The sequence below is a fragment of the Calonectris borealis genome, chromosome 12 (assembly GCF_964195595.1).
Source record: "Calonectris borealis chromosome 12, bCalBor7.hap1.2, whole genome shotgun sequence".
Classification (NCBI taxonomy): Eukaryota; Metazoa; Chordata; class Aves; order Procellariiformes; family Procellariidae; genus Calonectris; species Calonectris borealis.
In genome coordinates, this window is record NC_134323.1 from 15,470,825 (window position 1) to 15,493,412 (window position 22,588).

The 22,588-nt window shown below is 36.3% G+C and overlaps 1 long non-coding RNA gene across 1 annotated transcript; it reads right to left on the reverse strand.

The window, feature by feature from the left end:
- Nucleotides 1-451: 451 nt before the first annotated feature.
- Nucleotides 452-17,536, reverse strand: LOC142087027 (uncharacterized). The gene is made up of 3 exons (XR_012675299.1): nucleotides 17,502-17,536; nucleotides 558-657; nucleotides 452-470 (listed from the first exon to the last, which is right to left on the reverse strand). It is a non-coding gene; the product is annotated as an uncharacterized LOC142087027 (long non-coding RNA).
- Between the last annotated feature and the right edge of the window lie 5,052 nt (nucleotides 17,537-22,588).

Below are 22,588 nucleotides of genomic sequence, written 5' to 3' on the forward strand. Positions count from 1 at the left end.
AAAAGGACTGAGAATCAGGACACTGAAAACTTGGCATGTGCTTTTTATTTTAAACAAATATGAATGATATTAAGTATGGTCTTCCAAGCTATTCATCATTATTCGTGTCATTTGGAGCTGGACTTCTCTCAGCTTTGTTTTTAGACGTTTCCTTCTTGTGGAAAACGCCAGATTGACAGCCTTGAAAACTGAAATCCCTCTGTTTATCTTCAGGCTGCAATAGTATAGTCAATGACAGCACAAACATCCCCTCTGCCTCATCAATATGCCTGAAGTGTGAGTGAAGGTAGTTCAGTCTCCATGGCCATTAAATCCTGTTGATTCCATCAATAAGGATGCCAGTTACTGAAAGATGTCATAGTGACTTTGTGATCCGAATGACTGCTCAAAAGACACTAGATTGAGACACCAAATTCATCTCACATACCTCAGCGCATATACGATGGTAATGGTTTTCATTCACGGTGAATCTGGGATGGATTCAAAAGGTGTCTTAGATTTAAAGCTTTCTAAAATTCAATAACCATTCCCCTGAGCCACACAGTCCCTTCACTTACTTGAGAAACTTGTTCATGTTTTTTAACAGGTTCCTTTTCATGTATGAGGTCTTTTATTGTTTTCAGTAGCTTTCTATCAGTAGGAAGTAGTTTCTAGGATCTGTGGGACATGTGAATAAGAATACTTAAAGATTTACTTGAATGTAAAAAAACTGCATATCATCTAGTATGCATGTATATGTTTTATGCATTTAAATGAGCTGCAGGTACCTGTTTTTAATCTGAGTCCTGACCCTGCTTACGTCACCAACGGAGGTTGCAAAAGCATAAAGGACTGTAAGGAGAGCAAGGTGTAATTGGGTAGCCCTCAGCAAAGTTATCTTGCTTCCTGACTCAGTTTCCCTAACTAGAAACTGGGGATAACAAGGCACAGTGACATAAGATTTTAAAAACTGATTAGTTTATATTTGAGTATTTTATCTGGCATGTAAAATGCTAAGTATTATTGCAACCTAGTTAAGCTATCTATTAGTAGATTAAAAATAAAAGGGATATATTTTAGATTTTTGGTTGTAATAAGACTTCCAGGCCACTGAAATGTGGTGTAGATAATTTGCTGTCGTCTTTTTTGTTTTAGAATGCTTCCCTGGAAGTTCAAATCCAAGTAACAGCAAGGTTTCCTTCAAGAAAAACCTGTAGAAAACATATGAGCTTCATTAGTTATCAGGCAATATTTAATTGAACTAGTATGCTGAATAGATGCTGCTCACCAAAGGGTGCTTTTGTCTAAAAATCGTTTTGAGCATAAAGAAAAAGAAAATGAAAAAAAAATTTGTAGAAAACTTACCTGTGAAAAAGAAACCCATATTTGGCCTAAAAAAAAGACTTTTTTCTTAGCATCCCAGGAGTTCCATATCTAAGATAAGGGTTAATGGTATGCACAGTCTTTTCATTGGAAAGGCTTTGTGTAATCAATAGAATGAGAAAATTCTCAATCAATACTCCAAACTCACATGACTAAAATGGCTGTAGAAAAAATACTTTGGAGCTTCATTTACTTTAGAAGGTAGCTCCACACACGTCAGACAGGCTATCCATAGTACCAAGTGGCGTGCAGGGGGCATTGAGAGGACTTAATATCTGGTTCTGCCGTTGATAAAAATACTGCTGATGGTATTTTGGTGCAGGTTGCATCATGTTCCTCCAAATTGCTATAGTAAACACAAAAGTTTTTTCAAAAATTACAAGTTTACAGAACTCAAACTTATTTTATGTTAGCATCCTTTTACACATGGACAATCTGTTTCATGGTGTCCTGGTTTTGGCTGGGATAGAGTTAATTTTCTTCCTAGTGGCTGGTATAGTGCTGTGTTTTGGATTTAGTACGAGAAGAATGTTGATAACACACTGATGTTTTAGCTGTTGCTAAGTTGTGTTTACAGTAGTCAAGGACTTTTCAGCTTCCTGTGCTCTGCCAGGTGCAGAAGAAGCTGGGAGGGAGCACAGCCAGGACAGCTGACCCAAATGGCCAGTGGGGTATTCCATACCATATGACGTCATGCTCAGTATATAAACTAGGAGGCATGGTCCGGGAGCAGCGATTGCTGCTCAGGAACTGGCTGGGCATCGGTCAGCGGATGGTGAGCAATTGCATTGTGCATCACTCATTTTGTATATTCTATCATCATTATTATTATTATCATTATTATTATTTTTCCTTCCTTTCTGTTCTGTTAAACTGTTTGTAGCTCAATGCACAAATTTTACTTTTTTTTTTCCCTGATTCTCTTCCCCGTCACACTGGGGGAGGGGGAAGTGAGCGGGCGGCTGTGCGGTGTTTGGCTGCCTGCCGGGTTAAACCACAACACATGGATAGAAGGCAAGATTTCAATTTCCTGTGTGCTGACTGTTGGAATTACCGGGGTAGGTGATAGGCCTGAGTGCTTCCTTTCCTGTCCAGGCAGCCACGCAGTGGGTAAGTCTCTGACACGCTGTGCCCCTCAGTACAGGTGAGTTGGTAAGAAAAGTTAGAATTGGCAGAGTGCCCCAAGTAAACTGCTTAGATTATTTCTTCCATACCAGGAGTACAGGGAGACTATGGGGCAACTCTTAACCGGGTTTCTGATTTGATTCCGCGGTAGCAGAAATACAACTTTCATCTTATAGCATGCAGGTAAATCACAGGTGAGCCAATGTCCCTGTCAATCCTCAGATAAGCTCTGCATTTCGCCTGTCATTAAAGATGGTCCAAAACCATTTTGGATATCTTGAAAATTGCAGCATATATAATCTATCTCTAAATCCTATTGACATTCCTGACATTTATATCTTTGCTAACATATTTTATTCCTGCATATATCTTCAGCAAGAAGGGAGAAGACATTTCTACACTGAATATAGTTTCAGATGTATCAAATGGCCCAATCAACTGTGGCTTAAGTAATTTGAAACTTTTTTCCATTGACTTTAATGGGAACTGTAGTTTGAAGATGAGTAGACTATGCGAGGAAAATAAAACTTGACCTCTAGTATTGCATACTGCAATACGTTGTATAGTTCTTTTTAGGGCAGTAGGACTTCACTAGTATATATAATTTCACTCTTACAAGGTTCTCCCACATTCTTAGTCTTAAAATATACATAAATTTTGTTAAACATATAAATATATAGAATCTACATGAAGTTCATCGTGTCTGTGCCTTAAGGAACACATTTTTATTGTAAAAATTACACTTTTAATTTATGGCCACTTATAAATAATATATTAGTAATCAGTAAATGATTAATACACATTTTCCCCCTTAGTTATTTAGGGCAGTGTTGAGTAGGACAGTAGAAACTAATGCACATTATAATGTATAAGTGCTACGAAATAATGGATAGCATCCTGTAGTAACGTATTTTAATATTATTTATACATGTCTCTCTCATATGTTATACAGTGGAGCTACTTGCAATAATTTAACTTAAGAAAGCAATGCCTAGACTCATTATCCATTTGTCCAAAATTGTCATCTTAGTTTATAGTGATACTGATATTTGCTATTTACCTTTTTAAAACATTAATGCTGTTTACTGCATCACTGTCTGGACCAGTGTAATAGAGAAAGAGACTTAAAAAATTCTAAGCGGCTCTGACCTAATCCTGCCGTGCAGACGGTAGGGAGGACTCCCTGCACCCATATGGACTCCCACCAAGTTCAGTGGGAGTGCACAGTTGTGAAAGACACTCAGGGACTGATTGCACTGCGGGAGGTTGGCCTGTAGGGAACTGAAAAGACGTGATGTAACTAATCCAATGGGGACTCAAATACAAAGCTTAACTTTTAGCATTTCACAGTGAACACAACTGAACAGATAACTCTGTTTTATAAACCTGATTGCCATGCTCCTTTCTCTTCTTTTGGTCACAAAATGCATGGCTCTAAATGCATTAAAAGGAGTAAAATCTGAGAGTTCAAAGCTTTCTCAGAGTACTTTCTTATTTGTTGTAGGTTTTGTAACAGTTTGAGAACAAAAAATTATTTAAGCTATGCCCTTGTAGTAAATAATAATTTTGGTTTTATTAAGTATCAAAATAACATGGAAGCATTTGGCTTCCTTTTTTAAATGCACGTTAAAAAGCTACTGGTAGAGTATTCACATCGATTATTCATTAGTATCAATGCGGCAGGTTTCTAGTAAGGAGAGATAAGTAATTTTAATGAAAATGCAGTGACAGAAAAATAAGCAAAACAGAATTGAACAATTGGTATTTTAATGGCTGGCTTTTCTCATGGAAGTTAATGGGCACTTTTAAACTGACTTCACGTGGAATATGATCAGTCCAGTAACTGCTTTCTACTGAGGTACTCAGTACAGTTGCAAATAACTTAGGTAGCACTGTGGCTGATATTGAGCAGTCTTCTAGACTTGCAATACTGGACTCAGTGATGATGCATAATATCTGGGCTGTAGTTTGTAACAAGTATAATACGTAAAGGTACACTTTTAAATGCTTTCTATATATGTCTCCAAACGATACAATCTGAAATGGTACTTTTAAACTAAGTATGAGTGGCAAGGTGGCACAGTGGGACTCAAGAGTTTGCACTTATAAAGGTTTATCTGTACTGTGCCACATGGTAGGGTGTTATTAGCTTGACTAAGCACTAACAAACCTACATGACATTTTGAGTGGAAATTATTTGAATTCGTACAACTGGGAGCTGGCAGAGAGAACTCGTGTTTGTCTGTACCCATCCGTGTAGACATACCCTAGATTTTCAGCTTAGATCTTAGGAAAGAAATAAAGGAAGGATCCACTATTCATGGGTTCCTGTGAAATACTCTGCTGAGCTCAGTTTAATTTCCCATGGATAGGTGTCCGCCAGTGCCAGAACTGTCACATCTTGCACCCAAACTGACAGCAGTAAAATGAAGCAAATATAATACATACTGTTTCTTTTTAGTATATATCTCACTGCCATATATAGATCTCATCTGGCATTTCAGACTATATAAAAAAAACTATCCCGAAAGAAATTTAAAATTGTGGTTGTGATAATGTTTTCAGAAGAGATCATTCTCCTCTGTTAAAGACAAAAAAAATGTACATCTCTTTACATTAATTCTCATTATGGTTCTGATGAATAAATGTTCTAACAATATAGCTTAAAACGCTGTTTTGCAGTTCTCTGTTTTTGAGGATTGCTTCAGATTTCAAGTGGAAGGAGATGGTTTGAGATTTGCTGGCTTTCATTCCATACTTTAGGGAAGAAAAATGCAGGCCTTGAGATTCAACAGTCAGTTTTTCTCTTATCATGGCTTCCAATTTCTGTGCGTTCAGATTTCATTATAATCTGGCTTCCACTTTCTCTTTTTCAGTGAAGTGACAGTAATTTATACACACCTGTTCATTGTATGCTAGAGTTTTTTTCTGCCACATTTTCTCTAGTTTTATAATAAATATGAAGTTTCATCTATCTGTTCCTTTTTACTGTATTTTAAATTTCTGAACATGAAGCATTTTCCCAGGATGGCAGTAGGAATCCTCCTCTGGCTCTGGGAAAACAGTAGACACAAACATATAAAGTCAGAGCACTAAAATACAAAATTGTGTGAATTTTTTTGGTAAATATGTGTATCTGAGTAAACTGAAGAATGAGTAGGATTAGAAATCTGCATTCTTGCAAGACGCATCTACTGTATGTAGTTTGGACATTTGAGATTTGCAAAGCATTAGAAGATTTTAAGATTAGAAGACTTAAAGCATGGCTTCATCCTATTTAATTTAATGAAATTTATTTAGTATGAAAAAGGGAGAAAGCTAACTGTCTCCAGCATAAAAGCTCTTTAAATACATTAGTTCCTGAGAGGCCTGCAATCTGAATACTGCCACTGTGCTTTTTAGATGGATCAGACATTGTCTTCCTTCATTCCTTATAAATTGTGAGGCAGAATAACCTCTGAAGTTCTTTTAATACAGGAGGATGATCAGGCACCCAGTCTTGAATTGCAAGTACATTACTGTATAACAGTGAAAGTGTAGTTCAGAACTATTTTTCACTCATATTGTCTATTAGGATCCTAGACCATCCAGAAGATCTACTTAGCAATTAAAAAAAATCTTCAACAAAGATCTCCTTAACAGTAGTAACATCTCCTTCATTTCACATGCATTATGGAACGTATTACACAATCTTGGACTGTGAATTGGATTGGGTTCAGAATATGCAGAATTGGGAGAGGGGGTGTACTTATCGTTATACAAATCAACAACTGTACGTTGACTTATATTTTTAGATAACACTCTAGGGAAAGTCCTTTCCTGGAGAACTGTGCAGCTCGAAGAGAAGGAGTGACACAGCACGAAATTGCAGGTTTCTATTCCTTATAGTTCTGGTTTCCTGATCTGCTGGAGATAAATTTCACGCTGTTCTTAGTAATGCAATGTGCAGTCCACAGTGCAAGATTCTGTGCTGTAGTTTTTTGATATCAGTTTTTATTCAAGATGACTATATGACTAAATAGATCCTGCTTTTTAGAAATGTTTTCTCGTGCTTATTCCTAGATTCACAAATGTTACTAAGATTAAAAGAATGCACACAGTCTTCAAATCTGAATTCCTCTGTATGTGAACCATAGGCAGGTAATAAAAAAGGTATATTTTAAAAGATACTATATTATAAAGCTCTTCAAGCAATGGTGAGTTTCACACCTTCCGTGGTAGTTTGTTACAGTGTTTAATTATCCGGAACAATTTTGAACAAAAATCAGTACACTTGGCCTCATTAATGTAAGCCAAAGAGCTTTTTTAAAGCAACCTCCAGACAGGATTTGTAAACATCATCTTCATTTTTATTTGGCACAAAGCACATTAACAGCAGCAGCAGAGAGAGAGCTAAAATTTTACAAGTAGAGAATTAATCACAGTGGGTGATGACAGGTTGGTAAAGTGTCTCATTAGTAAAAGAATAACAAGGAGTTTAATTGAGAGTCAGTGTTTTGTAAGTATAATGGCCTGGGTTTTCAAAAGGGATTGGTGATTTGGGAATGCCTATAGTTTTGATACCAATTCAAAACACCCAGTTTTTAGAAGGTGTTTAAAACCTTCTCCTTCAACTCCTTTAAAGCATTTTGAGGGTGAGCATCCCGAAGTCAGTAGCCCGTTTTATCAGTTTTAGACTAAAAAACATCTAGATTCACAATATTTTAGGAAGCAACAGCATGGTTTAAGAGGCAGATTTGCAGCTGATATAAAATATCACAGACCCAGAAAACTTAGACAGAGCAGTGCCAGTTTACAGTAGTCAAGATACTGCCCCTACTGTGATCTCCTTGCAGTAGGAAAAGGATATATCATTCTAAGGGAAAGCTGTATGTTATGTGGAAAGCTAACCCCCACTCCTTCACCCCCCAACACTTACCACAATACAGTATTTTGGAAATGTTTTATTTCAAACATGCATTCTGCTTGCAACAGACGTAGCTAACACAAGATCTAATCTAGTAAAGGGTATAATAAACACAGCTGGCAGAAGTAGGAGACATAACCATAAAAGACAAGAACAAGCTGTAACTTGGACAGATTGGAAAATGGAAGATGTGAAGAAGAAATTCCGATATTATTTTAGCTATTTTGAGGATGAGCCAGGAGTTTTACAGCAAGCGTGCTGGGTAGTTTACTCTTGTGAAGTATAACTAATCTCTTCAAACAGATTATCTGTAAAAGTACCTTTTTTTTCTTTTTAAGCTTTTGTTGATACATTTCAATATATTATTTTGATTGGTTTTTACTCTTGTGAGTGCCTTTTCCTCAGCTACTGAGTATATAGTTTATGTAACCTTGTAACACAATATATTGCAGGTAGGCATTTTATGGCATGTTTTATTTATATTTTACTGTTGTTGTATGCCATACCAATGTTTCTGCTGCTTCCAATTTCACTCATTAGAGCAGGCAGGACAATGGGCAAAGCATCTTGTAATAACTAGGGGCTAAAGCACAATAGGGATTTCAGCAATGCCTAATTCTTAGAGGCCCTCACCTGGTGTAATATGTAACTACAAGTTAGTAGACTGTAAATTATATAGGAAGAAGTATGCACCAAAAAACAATTAATGAAATGCAATGTGTGATGTAGCAAGACCAAAAGACTTGGAAAAGATGGGTTGAGGCTTCGTCTGTAAATCCCATTGGTGTTTAAGGAGCTAATTTTTTTAATGCCTCCAGCTGAAGTACATTCAACCTTAAGGATACAAAACTATGTACTGAGGAACTTTAGAGCTTTTTAAAAGTCAAGTAGCTTCTGTGCAGGGGTTCTGAAGAATTAGCTTTTGAACCTTGACATACTTAAAACAGGAATCAGATAATGTCTTTGGTGACGTTTGTCATAAAGATCAGATCTGCCTTCTGCGCTCAGAGATAGCACCTTTCTCTGCTAGAGCTGCTATCTGAATAGAAGCAGTGCTGTTGTGCAAAGTGGTGGCAGGATCAGTACCCAACTTCCATAACTCATATACTGAAGTGAAGGTTTGTCTGTTAGTGCAAGAAAACCAAATTTTTCTTTTGATGCTTCCCCCCTGCTAAATCTATCGAAGTCACAGGGAGAATTTTGATGCCTCTTCCCCCCCATCTATTGAAGTCACATTGAGAAGATTTTTAGTGTTAGTTATATAGCCAAATTATTTCTAGATATTCAGTTCACAATAAATCTACTTAGGGTGCTTTGTTCTGATGAACTCATTTAAATGTATTATATTAAAAAATCACATATTCAGAAGCTTCTCTAGGCATTTCTTAATCGGTTGTCATGGTGATGTCACTGATTATGGTTTTTAATGTCCCATTTGAAGATTATGCACTACTAATGATCCAAAAAGGAGGTCTAATTTCTTTAAAGAAAAAAATCTTTTCATGGAATGAATTACACAGGTTACTCATAGTAAAAAATAATGAAAAAATGCAAATGACACAATGTAAAGAAAGATTTCCTTAAGATTATAGGCCTAGAAGATGTTCTACATAAAGCATCTTTTTAATAAACATAGCAATAGAATAAAAGAGATGCAATCACTAAAACTGAGGATATGGGTAAGAGTAAAGAACACCTGAAATATCCTTGTGCAATCTTCATCTCTCTTTACAATTACAAAATGATAATGGTCTGGAGAGCATGTGAAATTATTTTATATTTTAAAGGAATTTGTTGTGACATATTTCTCAGTTCCTGGTTGGACTGTCACTTTGATTTAGGTAGCTTTGCAAGCTGCAGCAGAGTTCTAGCCGGGAATTCAGTTTCAGCTTCACCTGAGCGTGCTCCACATTTGGAGGAAAAAAAAAATCTCATTATTTCTATGTTTCAGACTATTTCTCTCATCCTTAAAGGATAAAATGTCACTAGTGGTTGCTCTAAAAGGTTTAAAAACATTCCTTTCATAAACAATATTTTAAATTTCAAGAGGTATTTTTGTAGGCTTTTTTAACCTTTAAATTTATAGGTATCCTAGACTGTAACATCTCTTCCGTACATATTCTTCCTGTCCATCCAGAAAGTCTGGAACAAGACACATAAACTTCCTATTAAAATGCAAATTACTATTTTCTCTGCTCAGGACAATATCGCTTCCTATTTAAAAGTCAATTTCCATTTAGGTCCATTTCCCCAAAATTGATTGGGAAAATTATGTACGATCCTTGTGAAATCAAGAGGATTTTAAATGACATAGGCTGCACTTACATCGGTGTTCAGGTTTGGAGCAGGAGGGCACTTTAAAGCTCATCTGATCATTTTCAGTTGCTGTGCTTTGTTTCACATCATGTGTAATCTCAGAGCACATGAACTGGATTGCATTCAGTTTAACTTAAACCAGCAGGTCTCTTCCAAACCTTAATGAACCTGCCTAAAGTTAGCCCAGAATAAATCCTCCTAAACATGTGTGGCGTGGGCATCAAGTCCTCAGTAACAGCTGGTTCTGTCGCCCCATCCTCTACTGTCTCCTAACGTAGATATAGCAATAGTGTGTCACACTACTCTCTGCATTGTGCATGTGTGTCTTTTGAGTTGACTCATGCAGACAGTGGCAGTTAGCTTTCTGAACCCTTGAACTAGTCAGGAGAGATTTGCTTCGTCTTGTTTATGCCACCCATTCTGCTATTCATTCTCTCTTACATTTGTAAAACTATATAGTCCTTAGGCTGATTTGTAGCACACTGAAGTCAAGGAATTAGAAGAGTGAAGGAATTGTAAAAATAGTGAGGGGAATAGGGGAAGGAGAGAATAAGGAATAACAAACAGAAAATTACACGATAAGGAGAAAAATAGAAGAGAATATAGAATTGTTTAGGCTGGAAAAGACCTTTAAGATCATCAAGTCCAACTGTTAACTTAGCACTGCCAAGTCCACTGCTAGACCGTGTCCCTAAGCACCACATCTACACATCTTTTAAATATATCTCAGTTCACATTATGTCATCATTCATCTTTGTCCAAGGCCTAGGTTTGCAGAAATATTTAGACGCTTGAATCTCCTTGCTTCAGAAGAGAATTAGGTACCTATGTGCCTTGACTTTTGGTTAATAAAATACTGCTTTACCTTCCTGAAACAACAAATTTTTTTGCAAAATCCATTGAGAAAAGTCTATGAAGATTTCAGGTTCTTGCTTTTCATTTTTCATTAAATTTCTGTAGCTGGGAAAACTTCCAAATGGATCAAGGGTGAGAACACAAGTAATAATGACGACTTGCATTGTGGCAGATTCAAAAGGCATCAAAAGAAACCAGTGCATTTTGTGCGTAAGGAGAGTTGGAGCTTTTCATGAAGAAAGTTATGTGGGTCAAGTATTTGATTCACAGTGCAATGAGCAAAACTTTTTTTTTTTTTTTTGAGAAAATAACCATCTTCTGTCTTTTGTAGACAATAAGGGTCACAGAAAATATGGAAAGAATGAAAATAAATGCTTCAAAAGAAATGTTTTATTCATTGGTGGAGAGGAAGGTTTAGAGGGAAAAAAGTACTGGGAAGATGTTTTTTGAAAAAAAAAAAAAAATCCCAGAGAAGTCCCAAAACAATAATCTGTTTTGCAAAGTCTTTCTTATATTTGAACTAGGCCTATCTCATCTCTGCTGTAACAGGCCTAGAGGAGTGATTCCTCTGTCCTGCTTACAAAATGTTATCCATTACCATAATACTGAATCAGTTTTTAATGTTTTTATTCTCAGAATAAAGGTTATGTTAGGCCCATTGAACAAATGAAGAACATTAGGCATAGAGGAAACAAAAAAACTTGATTCTCGGTGCCTTTTTAGAGATCAAACTCAGGTACTGGAAGCATGGACTTTCCCCATTAGGATATAGTGATCTGCCATAGCTCTGGTTATTTTTCTGACTCTTACAGTTCTCCTTTTCCTATGAGAGGGAACAGAATGAATATCATGTTTTCTGACTTCTACTGAAAGACCCTTTTCTTAATAGGCTTATAATTTTAGCTCTAAAAAGCAAAAAAAGCACTGTTAAACCTTGCACAAAGACACCTCATCTACCTCATCAGTACCTTGTCCTTCAACACATTGCAATGATCTCTTCATTTTTCCAGGCCTACTTGTGAGGTAATTTGATTCCTCTTTAATAATCACACAATTTCATACCTGCTTACTATTCATGGACACATGCAGCGTGCATGTATTCGATGCTGTGTCCACAGGACATACCTCAGGCTAGTTTACTTAAGATATGCTGGAGAGCAATTTGTTAACAGCGAATACAGGGCAATTTTCATTTCATCCTTTCCTCTTTTTGAGAGCATGGTCTGCAGTTTGCAAATTTTTTCTTTTTTTTTTTTTTTTTTCCTCAGAAGTTACATGTAAATTCACAGCTTGATCAAATAATTTCTTAAAAAAAAAAAGAAAAGAAATTTGCTGCCTAATTTCACCTTGCTCAGGCCTAATTTTACCTCATCAGAGGTCCAAGACTAGCATGTTTGGCAGCATGTGTATTGTGTATATTATTGAAAGCTAACCAATCTCCATACAGATGACAGTTCCGATAACCTCCAAAAGTTTCATTCATGTTTATCCACAGTGAATGCAAGCACTATGTAAAAGAAATACAGAATGAGACCACAAATGTCTTTAAAGATATATTAAAAGGGAGTCAGCAGAGGAAAACTTAAGAAGGTTGTATGATTTGTAGGTTATTATGCATATGCTATAACATAACCAGAACATTAAATATCTGGTGCTCTATCGCAGCCACAAATACTATGTTTGGCATGTAATGAAGTCTGGACAATAGAAAGAAAGTGTTTTTTTTCAGCAAGAGGCTTAAAGATAAAACCCTTCAGAGCTGAACCTAATTGTCCTTTGAGGTATGTGTTAAGGTCAAAGCTGTACTTGATGGTAATTATACTTACCTTCCCATGAAATGTTTGCAATTGTACTAAAAACAGTACCAAAACCTCCTGAGCTTTTACTGTTTTTACTGCAGAGAGAAATAGCGTTTCCTCTTTCTTTGCAGTAAATAATGCTAATTTAAAAAATCATTGTATTTTAGGGGTTTTTTGGTGGTTATTACTGCAATTAAACCAGTATCAGTCAAAAGAAACTTCACAAAAAAGGTTAAAAGGGAATAGTAAGAAATAGAATAAAAAACAAATGGGTATTCTGATCAGGAGACCACCCTACTTAGAAACCCATTCAAGAAATGAACCACCTCTTTTCTTACAAAAGGCAGCCATTCTGTATTAACATTCATCTCCCTCCTAAAGTATTTCCCTCACTCCTTAGCAGTGAGAAAAACTGCCACATACCTTTGTGTGTTCTTGCAAGAACTTTGCGTGTTTTTTGTAGTGTAGGATCTGCTTGAACAATGGTACTTTTTAATAAAGAAATCTAACACTGCAAAATAATTCTCACTAACCAGTCTCCCCAGCTTTCTGTATCTAGAAAGCAAGCAAGAAAGGAATAGGAAGAAAACCAAATCCCAGACCTCGCATTTTACATTCCTCTTGTTGACTATTTAGGTCTGGTAGACTGAGACTTCCAGGCTCTGGCAAATGATCTACTTTTGTTTTTTTAAGACCTCAGCTCTGCTGTTTTGCTTTCAGCTTAAAGTTTGCATAAATTCACACACTATTTCCATCCTTTTTTACCTTCTCAGTCTTGTTCTCTGAAGTCACATTGCTATGAAGCATTGTGCCTTTTCAGTTTCTGTTGACATAAGTGAAGTCTTGATCATTGTCAGCACTTAGCAGCAGAGTGCCAGGGTTTGTCCCCTCAGCAGCTAACGCACTCCCGACCATGTCTTGTCTAGAAATCCCTCCTGCCTTTCTTCAATTCATCAATTCGCTTCCTATCTCCTTTGGCCTATCATCACGGTACTCTAGGTTTCCTCAGGATGATCACTTCTATTTTGTGGTCTGTGTCCCTCTAATTATTATGTAGAAGCATGCGACTGGAGGTATTTCTATTTCAGTTAGCTTTAGGAGGAGAATGTTTTTGAATGAGTAGCTTTCTGTATACACCTCATTGTAGTTAAAAAAACCAATATGTGTAAGATTTATAGATAACTTAAGTTTTAAGTCATCTCACTTCTTTGGCCTTCTTTGACGTAATGCTTTTTCTTATTTTAGATAACCTATTTTATCTATATTTGCACTGAATCTGAGAAGTTCCCGTGTTCCAGTTGGCCTCTCTGTGAACTATTCACAAATTCTTCCTTTTCTTGACCAAACTTAAAGATAAACATTCCTTCTGTAGAAATGTTCAGTCCAGTTTGTAAATGTGTATAGTTACACCTTGGGAAATTCATAAAAAGTCTCTGGTTTAGCTTCACTTCTTTCAGTGGTTTTGGGTTGTTTGAGGAAAGACAAGTCCTGTAAGAACAAGAGAAATTTTGAAGGGTGAATAACTAAGAATGTTATTACAGTGCACATCAGCACTGTAATTTAAATGCTTTCTCTGTTAATGACAACAGATTGTATTTTATGTATTTATTACCATTTACCTACTATAACTGCAATCCTCATTTGCTCACAGTAATGGTACATTTATGGTCATACAATGGCTTGTTTAGGCCAAATACAGGTCATTACATTTCTGTGAAGTATTCATCACTTTGTGGCATTATATGCTGACCTCCTCTTTCTCAGATTAAATCATTTCATACTAATTTATGCAATTTTTCCCCTCTCTTTTTTTATTCCTTCATCCAATGGGTGGAAATTGGAAATTTAATTCACCATTGAAGACTGACTGGCATGCATTCACATCGGTGAAGTGATTAGCTCTTCAAGGTGGCATAAAAGATGCCAAACCAGATATATTTATTTGTCATTGAATATTCAGAAAAGATCATGGTCTTACTTAATTACAGTTCAACAGTAAGATACATGGTAGAAAGGTGATTTTCCCTCTAAACTTGAGACTTTTCCATACTGGCATTCAATCTGATTAATGTTTACATTAACAGCAATTTAGTGGTCACTTGCTCAGCAGAAGCTTTCCAAAGAGAGATTATATATGCTAATGTGTTACTACTTACATCCCCATAAAACATACGCAGATTACAAATTGGAAAATATAAGACTAATTAACACTGATCAGCAGATGTGTATGCTGATGTGATATATTGAGAAAATCTGATTTTCAGCTCCATTTAGTCAGAATCAACATGTTGACCATCATTTTGAGGAATGCCTGAGTGGGCATTAAAACACATCAGTAAGGCCCTATTCATATATCCAGCCTTGGTTTTCTATAAATCTAGAATAGATAATAATATGATTAAGTTTAAGATATATATCTATTTTGCATTGGATTTGACAATCGAGTAACAATTACTTAACTGTGTAAGTAAAGATACACTGGTAAAGCAATGCTAGGATGATATTCAGAAGACTGATTCACACAGCCCAAAAAAAATACATTTCTGTAGAGCTGAAAACTGAAATCTCCTTTTTTTATGTATTGTTGTTAGCTATTTTTATTGTGATGAGAATAGGAGATATGATAAGAAAGAAATCACAGCATAGCTAAAATCAAGAAGGAAAAACTTTAAGGCAATTAGTGTGTTTAGAGATCATTATATGTCTAGTACAATATGAAAGGAAGAGCTTCCACTTCTGGTAAAAGAAATGTATCAAATAAAAAAAACACTTTATTCTTGTTTTGCGCAAGTACATTCGCACACAAGTGCACCATATGCTAACAGGCAGCAAGACTAAGGCAGATGTGAAGGTTTATGAGAGAAGCACACAGAACAGAGCATGAAGAAGCCGGCTGATCTTACTCACAGCCCATAATCAGAAAGGAACGTGTCATTCCTGTTTACTCCTAGGCAGTGCTGGGAAATGAATAGCATTAAACATTCAGCAACATTATTCCTTTTCTATGTCTGCATAAATTTTTAACAGTTGTGGTGTCAAAAATAATTTGTATAAGTTTTAAAGCTAGGAAATATGTTCAATCATAGTATGGCTTTGCCAGCCAGTCCAATAAATTTAATTTCTGAGTAGTGCCCTTACAGTCTGAATTGGACTATCTTTGAATCAATTTGAAATTAAATTTTAAATTGATGCCAACTTCCTTCACATTACAAGAGGCTAAGTTTTAGCCTACTAAAGGGTACCCTAGAAAACTTGTGCCTGTTTTGTCAGATACAGCTTTGCCAGCATGCATATGCTCATATACATGAGTACCTACTTTTTCTGTCATCACTGGTGATATGAAATATATATGTGTATTACATATACACGCACACACAAACACACATACGTTTACTATAAAACATATATCTCATTTTAAGTTGGTGGTCTTATGGAATGCCATTTCAAGTATGTCTATACAGTAAGTGCTACTCTTAGTGCATTTATGGTCTCATAGACCTACCGCCAGCCCAGCCTTTGATCTCCCCACTTTCATTGATATTTCCTCTCCACCAGCTTTCAGGCATTTGAGCAATATGTCATATTTTCTCATCTGTTGTGAAACAGATTGTGAAACAAGGTTCAGGTCATCCATGCAGTCTCTTCAGCTACCATAATTGCTTCCTCTGAACAGGTGGGAATGCTCTGCCAGAATGTAACAGTAATGTAAGGAGATTCATGAACTTGAAGAGCTTTTCTCTGCCTAGTCAAATCTCTAAGCATTTCAAATTTCATTAAGCTCTACTATTATCTGATTTCGTATTCCAGTGCATTATGGCTTGCAAGCAATGTGGGTGGACCATCAATAAATGGCTTTGCTGTTAGAAACAAGACTGATGTAAGAAAAGAGGGATCTGGCTTTCTTCTCTGGTTCACGAAGACAAACCAAGGCAAACTGCTGTGTGTCCTTAGCAACTTTGCTACCAGAATTTCCTTCTAAACATTCCTGACTGCCGCCCCCTGATTTTGACAAATACTTCACCTTCAAAAGAGCCTTTAACTTCAGAATGATGTCTTTTCTTGAAAACAAACAAGAAACATACAGAGCATATAAAAACATGTTTTATGGAGTAAAGATTTTAAGGCTAAAATGGTTTTGATTTTCCATCTTCTGGTGAGAACTGTGTAGCACTAACTTAGTGTGCAAGTTAGTATTTCTTTCCAGGATGGCATTTCCTCCAATCTAACCTTCTTACAGAGAAAATTTCTATAGATACCTCAGTAATTCAGTTTAAATTCTGCTTTTGATTCACAGTGTGGGAATTCTGCTCTAACCACAGATATTTTTCTGGAAACCAGTGTAGTGATAGTATCATCTGCTGATTTTGTCTTCTGAGTTCATCACTTTTCAGAAGTGAAATAATCATTCTGGAAGAATATGCAGTATGGATATTAGGTTAATCACTTACGTATTTGTTAAGAGAAAAAACATAAAGGAATTTATGCCCTGTACATTTCTACATTTAATGAATAAATTATGGAAATTATTGCATTTGTTCACAGAAGAGAAAATCTTACTCAAGTATTTGCCAGTACTGTATTCACCATCTTGTGAATGTAACACCCACTTCCCCTTCTGTTGTACTTGACCAACAACAAAACCAAAAGGTTTTCTACATCTGTTCATTTCTTTAGCTCAGACAGCAAAAGAAGAGGCAGTTTGCGTGTATTTTTTAGGAAGAATAAAATCATCCCTTGTCTATCTGAAAGGTGGTTGGACTCGATGATCTTAGAGGTTTTTTCCAACCTGAATGATTCTATGATTCTAATAAATAGTTTTTCCAAATTATCCAATGTAGGTTTTGAGAGTCAAGAAACCAAATTTTGAGTCATGTCAATATTTGGTTATTTGGAAGCAATGAAGGTATATGGCAATAATAATAATTTAACAAGCATCCAAATTTATTGTCTTGATTTTGGTGTTGGTTTTTTTTTTTTTTACTAGTTAGACGGGAATTAGATATTAGGGAAGACAACTGTGGATTATGTAATGGATCACTATGGTACTCTGGAAACAGCACAGCCTGAATAAATTGAGGAAGAAGGAAAGCAATTTCTTTGACAGGGGTCCAAAGACACAGGTAAAGAAAGCTTCAAACCTTTGTGCTGCAGTGTAAGGGTACAGGGAGTCACAGTGCATTCTTCTAAAGAAACGGTACTGAAGACATATCTTGCTCTCCCCAGCAGTCAGACCACTCAGAAGCTGCATCTCTTGCTTCCTAGTATTGTGTACTTGGAAGTACTTAGCTGAAGCTGAACGCTGCCAATAGTACGTCTGTCTTGGAGAACAGTATTTTATGCCAGAAGTTACATACAAGTATGGCAGAACTGTCTATCCATATTAGGTGTTGATATGTCTTCAGATCCTATTGACCAGTTTAATGTTATCCATTAGTATTCAGAAACCTGAATATTAAGGCTCCTGAGTAAGGATAAACAGTATTCTGAGAAACATTTCTTATATGAATACGGAGCATCCACCTTCACTGAACACAGAACAGCTGTCTGCAGATCACTGAAAATTTGGTGATTTCACCAGCTGAAGAGATTTAAAGTATTGTCTTCTGTTTTTAACTCAAATGAAAAAATCTTTCATGATATATTATTATGTTACTGTGCTGGAGTAGAGGCAAATACCAGGTAGAAGTAGAAAGAAGTGCTTGTGATAGAAAAATATACCCTATGTTGTGTTGGTGCTAATATTTAAATACAGGAATCTGCGAGTCAAGAATATGAAAGCTAGCAATGAACACTTTTCTATCAGTCAGATGCATTGCGGTCTTTTGGGCCTTTAAAGTGCTTTTGATTAGCCTGAGATCATACAATTAAGGAACTCCATCACACTGCTCATGCCTTGTTCACATGCACTGACTTGTGAATGCTTACCTCCGTAGTATTAAAAGTGCATTAACATAACTTATTTAGATACATTTGAACATAGTTTTTGGTTTATAATGCAGTAATTATTTTGAAAGTACTGTATAATCACAAAGTCTGTACAATCTATTTGTAACGTTGGCTAGAAAGTCCCTCTTGAACCTTGCAAAAGTATGGAATGGTTGGTATGCCTGAGGAAGCCATCTATGGCCATCTAAGTATGGTACATGCTACCGATTTCATCCTGTCCACAATAAATTTTTGTATCAAAAGTTGAAGAATTTTCTTAGCCAAGTCCAAGTAGTGTCTCAAATTCCTGCCAGCACCCTACTTCAAACTTGGTAACCTTCTTCCATGTATCTTTTTTCAGTTTTAAAAACTGTCATTATTCAAACATTTGTGTATTTCCCTGTCTTCCTTCTATTTACAGTCACTGCTAATTGAATGTGTAAAAATAACTAGGCAGCTCTTTCCATTCACATTTTGTGAGTATGCATCGTATTGTGGTAGGTCATTGTTTGTAGGATGCAGAAATAGATGTATAATTTAAACTTGGAGAAAGTCTAATGCTGTATGTTTATGTTTGTGTGCATACACATATGCACATATATGTAAATTTATATGTGTGTGTAGATATACACGCTATCCTGTCCTCATGCACTGGCAGCCTTCTAAGTCCTTTATCTGTTTTTCTTTCAGAACAAGATACCTGTTTGCACTCCTCGTACCAAATCAATTTGGAAGTGGTAGCAATTTAAAAAAAGTCAGTAAATCTTGGGCAGGTAAGTGAAAGGTCATATGTTGGGAAGAAAGAGAAAGAACGTCAATTGTATGCAGCAAATACTGTTTATCTTTTTCCTTCATCTGTCGATTTTGAAAAATTGTATGTTATCTAACAGTTAAAAATAGAAAAATGCTAATATTTTACAGAAATGCTTGTTCTAGATCTTAAATTCCAATTATTGCCTATAGTACATTGATAACTTAATTTAGTGCAACTTTTCTAAGCAGCAAACCTACAGCTGCCTGCTGTACCTTAGATGGTTTCAATACTTGTTATAATCTGATGTGTAAGTTAGCGTACCATGAGGAATAGGGAGTCTTCCAATTTATTAGCTGAAGTATCTTACATCTTTCGATGCTAGAAAAAATTTTATATTGACATATCCGGAGTTTTTATTGAAGTTATATTAGTGCTATCTATCAGAGATATGCTAGAAAATCTATAACTTCCACCAAAATGTTGCCCATGTGAGCAATTCAGTTTATGAAGTACAATCTTCCCAGGCTGGCTTAGTGCCTCCTGGTTCATTTTTCAAGCTATGTGATGTTTAATGAATTTGTCAAAATAAAAACTAATACACAGTTTCACGTCTATCATCAAATTATGCTTTCCAATATACAGCTAAAAGTATGAAAAAAGACACCTATATGAAGGTCTGCAAATGGAAAACCTCTCAGGTCTACGCTGTTCTATTTCTTGTTTTGACACTTCTTTGCAGTCTCAGAGATGTTTTACTTTGGTTGCAATTACACTGGGAGTTTGTCCAGACAAAGTAATGACAGTGTTTCATTATGTGAAGCATGTAGGTATTTGTCTGTGGTGCATCGTCAAGCCAGTCAATCTATTTGCAAAAAAATAAATAAAAGGAAAGGTTGAGAGGTCTTTATGACCTTGTTTAAAGCAATCTCAGATCTGATTCTCTGAAATACTAAACGGAGATTTTCAGACTCATTTGTTTTCTCTTACATATTAAGTCAGAACCTTACATCAGCTGAGACTGACATTTTTAAAATAGCTTGACATAATGTTTGCCCTGTTTATATATGCTGCATCATTTTCCTGGGGCCTTAAGTTTCTTTGAATAAAGCTAAGAACAGTAAACCTTTGGGAATACTAAAAGGGAAAGTGATTTCTCTGTGCCCTGTTCTGTGGGCATGAGTAATATATGCTATACTGGCTACTGATTTTTCATAATCATAGGCAGTTGTCAATCATCGTAAATCAGTCTTTGCTGTGACCTCTGTGAGATTATGCAGGTCACTGCAGAGTGCTTCACATGTTTTATTTTTCAGTTTTGATGGAGTGAAGTAATGACACAATGGCGAGAGGAGAGTTACAAGACCTGTAACTTCTCAGGCCTACTAGCCCAGTCAGATGCCATGTGTGCACTCTCTCATACAGTCGGGGCTTCAGGGCTGCAAAGCTCTCTTCTCACTGCAGCTGAATCCAGGGTTGACAATCCCCTGGCCTTTCTACATACAAGTGCAATGTTCAGGCATATTAAGCTAATAAAGCATATTAAAAACCCACTGGTGGGGCTCTGCTGATTATGGAATGTAAACTAGCCTAACCTTACAGCACAGAGAGGCTTATTGTGGAGAACATATTACCATCAACAGACATATTCCTGTATTTCATCATTAGAAAAGTGTATCTTAAGTGTATCTTTTCAAATCTTGTAGTGCCAGCTGCTGAGCTGAAATGATGTGGCCTTGAATTTACTGGAGTGATGATGTTTTATATCCACTGATACAAATTTTACACTTGTAGATGCTATTAATACCAGCACATGGATGGAATAATATTTAAATGCCTCAAATGCATCTAGCCAAATAGCTTGCTGGCCTTTAAAAACTTGTGTTTTGTGCATGATACTGGGTGTGCCTTAATGCATTGGAGTGTAAGCGTAACCTTAGGAATGCATGTAATCATGTCGGATCAGGAATGTGAAACAGGAGCTGTATGATACAAAACAGTAAGTACCATCTGTAGCAAGTACTCCTTTTACTACAGAATACAGCATATATACTGGCCAGGATAGTGCCAGTCCTAGGCTAGTCCCTGGCTAGTCACACTACTTCAGTCCTGTGCAGGCAGACTCTGACAACTTTTCTGCTGTTTTAGTGTTTTCCCATTCTTGCTCAGGATATGATACCGCTGGGATAGTCTGCAGAACCGACAACACCAGCCACTGAATCAAGATAGTAGGTCTTGCAAAGAAATACAGAGGGCTTCAGAAATAAAACATGATTATAGGGTTTTCCTGTGGGTAGTTGTTTTTTTTTTTTTCTCCAGGCAGGGTTGAAGTCCCTGTCAGAAAGAAAATTAAGAATTTGAAAAAGGCAGAGAACTCCCAGTGAAATGATGACCATAGAGAGGTGCAAGTCTGGGAATAAATAGGAGTAGTATTGAAAGCTAGTCTGTTGAGGTCTGTGATTGCCCCGAAGGGGTTAATTGAGTTTTTCAAAACATTTTCCATTGGTTTCAGATGATAATATCTAACTAATGAATCAAGAATGAAGATTCCTTGAAGGAATGTTCATTAGCATAATTATGCTCATTAACATAATATGTTCATCACTTAATATGGATCTGATTGGCTTACTTAGGATTAAAAGCCTGAAGCTGCAACACTGAAGATTACCTTTGCTATGAGCTGGCAGACTTTACTACTCGAAAGGTTTGTGATCATAGGGTCCAGGAGCCCATATTTTCACCAGTGCTTCCAGTATGGTTTTGTTCACAATTATAGCCTTAGAATAATAAAGGCTCTCAGAGTTTCTTTTCACTGCCAGAAGATCTAATATTTGCCAGTCAGACAAATTCCTATGAGACAGTATTGTACATAGGAGTGTATTCTGGAAACAGTTAATATAGAACCTCTGTGTAAGTTGAGTTCATTTATTCTTGATAATAACGGAACGCTAGGTTGGCATCCTAATGTCCTATTTTTCTGCTTAGTTGGAACCTGTCATGTGAATGTTGACATTAACAGGAAAGCTGAATATGAAACTTGACTTCACTACCTAGAACATTAAAATTTCAGTAAGTTCAAAAAAGAAAAATGCAAACACTTGAGAGGTCATTTTGCTTGTTCATTTTTTACAGTAAATTGCATGCAGCTCTCATTATATCATTTATCTCTCATAATAGCTTAATTTGGACTCCTTCCAAATTAAAATGGAGACAAAGTCATTGTTTTGCTGGTTTCAAAAGAGATGCTGAATTTCATATGAATAAGGCAATAGAGCAATGTCTTGAATACTAAAAGGAATACACAATTTCTTTCTGGTAGCTGTGCTGGCAATTGAGTTAGTATGTTTCCCTTGCTTGAATGGCTAAAGAAAATAATGGTTTTGTCCCTTCAAATGGCACTGTTGAATCCAAGAGTTGATTTCAGCAATGTGACTCATACATCATGCTGTCGTAGTCCGCATATGGTCTCTTCTTCTAGAAGAGTTTCTTGATGGCTTCCCGTGTGATAAAACACATCTCTCTGCAGCTTATATTGCTTCCATTGCATCC